At 34.1% G+C, this 5,561-nt stretch overlaps 1 pseudogene; it reads right to left on the minus strand.

The window, feature by feature from the left end:
- Positions 1–4,872: 4,872 nt before the first annotated feature.
- Positions 4,873–5,220, minus strand: LOC149195104 (DNA-directed RNA polymerases II and IV subunit 5A pseudogene; annotated as a pseudogene).
- Positions 5,221–5,561: the final 341 nt, after the last annotated feature.

Raw genomic sequence — 5,561 nt, forward strand, 5'->3', positions numbered from 1 at the left:
GCATATAAGCACAATCAAATGCGTATGTCAGAACTAAGGTGCTACACACAGGTTTGCGCAAAAAGAAATAAATTATGGAACGAAACGGTGGATCGAAATTCGTTTCTTGGCCAACACACAGCAAGGCAGAGGTAAAAGTGCTCTGATACCAAATGTTAGAATTTTCTATAGTTTCAACAATGATTCAGCATGCGGAATAAACTCAAAGAATCATTGAATCTTAATACCCAGGGATATGAGTTACCTCCAGCCATTGGTGATGTTTTGATGAAGGCCACAGTCCACTTGCTTGCTTCTTCTTCAGCACTCCAGCTTCAATCCAAGCAAAAGAAAAAGAACACAATAATTCTGAAGGCACTTCCAAGCTCTGCTATCTCAGCTAGATGGTGTAAAACTGAAGGGGTTTGAGATATGAGCTTGGGGACCAAACAGATCAACATATAGCTAAGCTTCCATCAAGCTTCTCATAGCTATGTGTTAGATGTCCACAAATCAAGGCAGAGAACTCTAATCAAAGTGATGGACCACTTTAGTAGCTCCTAATTACAAAATTAGTAATTGCAGTTGCCTTTTCTTAACTTAAGGAAACTACTGCAGTTGGTTTCCATAAGTTAAGGAAAGACTGCAACTCCATAATTGTAGGCAGCAATTTGTGCAAAATTAATGGAGCTAACATTACTCTTTGTATGTTCATAGAGTTCTTATTACAATGAATGGAAGAGAAAGCCCATTTTAAAGATTAACGTCATCGACACAAGCACTTTATATGTGGAAAAACTGGACACTTCTTGGCATATGATCATACACGATTCCTCTTATATGCAGGTCCTATATGCTAGTCATACACTCACATTCATAATTCTATGACAGAAAACAAAATTTCACACCACAATGTAGGAATCAGAAACTAAAATTTCACACATTAACTAATTTATGTAAAAAGAATAAAATAGAAGATCTCTTCCATCTTCTCAAGTCCATATGGGTTCCTAAACCAACACAGAAATTAGAAGAGTAGTCATGGTACACAGATCACACATAAAAATAATTAGTATATCACTTTCAAATTCAAATTTCAAGTATTATAAATAATTCTCATAAGATCCAACAGATTCCAAACAAGGAGAATATTGTTGAGAAAATATCTCAACAAAAATCCAACAAAAATAACCCAATCTTACTTATATACTAATATAAGTATTATTCGAAGTGATTGTTTATCAATACACATTTGTTCTTTTAAATAATTTCAAATTATATAGATCAAAGTGCCTTGCATCTATTTGGATATTGATTAATAACATTGGTATATTAATCAATGAAATTGGTATATTACTCAATTGGTCAATATTTAACAAGTCTTTTGTAATATTCATGCTAAGCTTGAACATAATCTATTGAGCAAATGAGTCCTGAAAGTAAATCTTCTTTTGAAAACATGTGCTTCTACAAATTTTATCTTGTTCAAGCTATTTATATCACATATATTTCCAACGCCAAGGTATTGTTGTATCTATGTGTATGTTAGTTTCCGCTGCCTTGGAATTATTTCTGAAAATAGTTTCATGAATGCATGTTTACCCTATGTTTTCACAACCATTTTTATCTTTTGTGAAAATTGAGGTTGTATCTATAGCTTCATAATGTTGAGTTAATTGTATGTATGTCCATATATTGTTGAGATTGATTTTATTTTGCAGGTTCCATTTATTAATAGGTATTATTGAAAAGCACATGTGGTTCTGTAACATATAAAAACAATTTGTTTCTTTTGTCTGCACATGTAAGGGTTTTAAGTTTATAACTAGTGTCCAAAATTCAAACGTGGTTTGGTTCTTGATGTAATATTAAGAAGGAAATTTTTCCTATACAATAAATACAAGACTATAGTTTTTAGAAATGCAAAAGTTTTTTTCCTGCCTATGAGAGAAGGGAAATTTTAGTTGAGGGAAGGGGGAAATTGTATCTAGGAAAAGGTAAGGAAAGTCAATTTTTGTTGTTCAAAGGCTATATATTGTAGAAATTAGAATCATCCACTCTCTCATGTTAAATTTTATCTATTTCTGGAATATTTCCATGATGGTATATCATGTTATGAATTGTTTATGTTGCTCCGTCATGTTCGCCTCCTCATTGATTTTTCTCAAGGAAAGACTTTCATGAAGTCATATTTATGATAGATGTAGATATAAATTTATGGTAGAACCGATTTAGTTGTTGCAAAGAACAAGGAGCCTCGATACATAATGTTGAGATAGTTATATGTTTGGCCCTATATTGTTTAGGTTGAGTTTAATTTTGCAGATTCCATTTATTAATAAGTATTATGGTAAGGCATATAAACATTATTTCTTTCTTTTCTCTACACATGTAAGGGGATTTTAAATTTAGATATAGCGTCCATGTTCTGAATTTAATTGGATCTTGATCTGATATTAAAAAGGAAAATTTATTTGTAGTATAAGTACTCTCAGAAATTGTAAAGATGTTTCTTACTTGTGAAAGAAGGGAAAATTTTGTTTGGGAGAGGAGAAAATTCCTACTGTCAAACTATAAAAATCAGTGTCTTGGCTGCCATGATCTAAGTTGAATATGCAAAGGATTTTTTATTGCAGAAACTTGTAACCATGTGTTGATTTAGGTTAAAGTTAATATATTTCTCAAATATATCCAATGATGGTCGACCATGTTATCCAAATGCTCTTGTGTTTTAGTATTTTAAAATATCTTACTTCCTCATTGCATTTCTATAGTAAATACTTCCATACAATCCACTCATGGCAAATGTATTTGTATGGGGACTCACATTCTCATTGTATTTATATAGGAAATAATTCTATATAGTCCACTCATGAAAAATTTATTTGTCTGGGGACTCACAGTCTAAAAACTTTCCACTCATCAATGAGTTGAGCTATCCCAAGAAGCATGCACTTATGGGTCAGACCTACCCAATAGTAGGGTCAAGTAGAGTTTGAGAGGGGAGTACCAGCATGACTTGCTAATATTTTCAACTATAGAAGGATAGGGAAATGTATAGATTGTTTCATGGCAGAAAGATTAGAATGTAGAAATTGGTTTTCCGTCTCGCATAACAGGATAGGAAAATCAAATTGTAATTCAATGGCTCTCTAAAATGAATAGATTCTACTCTCTTGATAAATAAGGTAGGAAACTTCAGTGTTATTCCATCATGTAAGAAATTCCTTGGGTTTAATAGGTTTCTTTTACTCATAATGTCCATTTCACACACACACACACACACACACACACACACACACACACACACACACACACGTGCACACACACATATATGTATATGTATGGTAGAGTGCCTACCATTAGAATGTATCATATAGTAAAAAGAAAATTGCAAACTATGTGTAGTTACTAACTTACTTAAGACTTAGTTAGAACTAATTTTTGTGTATTTTGGCTACTATGGTAGTAGATAAAAATCAGGAATTCTACGGTGCAACTTGTAGGTAGATCTAGCTATAGATATTACAAATGATCAATTCAATGCAAATGACTAATGTTAAGCATTACAAATATAATAATAGTTAACATGCATTGTCACCAAAATATGATTTTGGCTTTGAAAACATATATGTATTTTCAAGTATACAAATGCATGAATGTTCAACATGGTGCAGTCAAATTTTCCATGTGATACCCCATCAAGCCTCCAATAATATACTCTTCTTGCAACAAAATATTGTACTATTATATTATTAATCAGAGAAATTTAACATAGGTTTAATGGCTTTGGTAAAAGGAATATTTTTATGTCCATCAAAATACAAACTTTTATGTTAGTACTTTTTACATCGAATCATCTCCCTTCTTTTTTCTTCCTGAATTAAAACTCCACTTCATATATTTTTTTAACAACATTTACTTTTTCACGTTCATGGGATTGTTATAGAGAGGTTAGTAGGCGGGATGAAAATTTGGTGTCAATCAAGCTTCCATCAGTAAGAAAAATCCCACTACTAGTGGATTTATGGATGTGAACCAGATAAAGAACAATGTGTTGATGATGTTACACATTCTCGTTCTTTTCCTTTAGCTTTGAGGTTTCAAGTACTCAACTTTTCTAGAGAAAGAAATTCTATGATATAACATTAGGAAAGATTCAAAACAATATGTAACATATGAATAAATGAGTGTTTGCAATTCATTTCTTTTAGTGTGCCCATTATTACTAGAGAAACTTCCAAATATGTTAAGAAAGTTTTTCATTGTGTTGATCACAAAAATGAGGAGGGATTTTTGGGGGGTAATTAAAAATTATTCTAACTATACTACAACCCAATTTTTCCCAAATTATTGCCATTGTGTTGACCAAATTTGTTGACACCTAATCCTCAACGAATGGGTGAACTGGACAGTCATCAAGAAGATGAACTGATCCATCATATTTATGTATATAAATGATAGTTAGCTAATGAATAATGAAATCAGTTTTTCTTCCGCTCATTCATTCTGGAGTTACCCTGGCCTGACATGGTATCAGAGCACAGGTCCCAGAAATAGTTGTAACTCCTGCTGTTCTGAGCACTGCATCCGTCCAGAGTATTATTGATTCTCTGCGCATCATTGATTGACTGCGCCTCATGATTCTCTGCGCATCCGTTTTACCCCCTCTCGATTACCGTTCTATGCAGAAGGAGAACGCTCAGGGAAATTTTCTCGTTGGTCTCTGCGTTTTTGACTCGGCTTCCTTGGCACGTTCTGCATCTTCAGGCAGAGAGTCGTTACCCTTTCTCTGCAAAATTTTTTGAGCTTCCATCATTCTTCACTTCTTGACGGGGATATACTCTACAACCGTTCGGCTCTGAAGAGTTTACTTGCATTTTGGTGCCGCCTTCAAACCCCGTCGAAGGTTGACTGCTGTCTTTGTGTGCTGTCCAACAGCGACAACTGCTGTCGAAACACACCCTCAGATTTTATACGTTCCACATATGTTTTGATGGTCTTCACTCCCACTTTCGCCTCTTCCGGAAAGAAGACAAATAACTGTTCTGAAGGATTGTTGCGCTTGGCTTTATTGATAACAAGATCTTCCTTCTTTGGGTCTTCTCCGAACTTATCCAGGAACTGCTCTTTGGTTGTGTTGATCTCAAAATCACCCACGAGATAATCTCTGTCATTGAGCATCTGAAGAACTGTACGTCGGATTCTAAAGAGCTTGTTTGTCTGCTCATCCAGCGCCATTGCGAGCTGCTCAGCTTAATTCCGTCACCTTCAAAATGGCGTTGTTAACCCAAAACCGTTTTATAGAGAACCTTTTTTATGGAGTTCTCAAATAGAACCTTTTGCAATCAAAGACTCGCAGAATGCAAGAGCCTCAACAGTCGCCATCAACACTGGGTATTACGAAGACTGCTAGGACTTTAGTATTATGCAGTTGATTTTTTAACTTCGTATGGCATTTTTTGTATAGGGTGGAGATGCGTTTTTTTTTGTATAGTGGTTGAGCAGTTTGTTGAATTCATGATATACGCAGTTTATATGATTCAAAGCATTGTTGTGTTTCCAGAATGTTTTGTAGTATT

Source organism: Pinus tabuliformis, chromosome 2_2, assembly GCF_031772625.1.
Source record: "Pinus tabuliformis cultivar Carrire ecotype Pingquan chromosome 2_2, CPIR1, whole genome shotgun sequence".
Classification (NCBI taxonomy): domain Eukaryota; kingdom Viridiplantae; phylum Streptophyta; class Pinopsida; order Pinales; family Pinaceae; genus Pinus; species Pinus tabuliformis.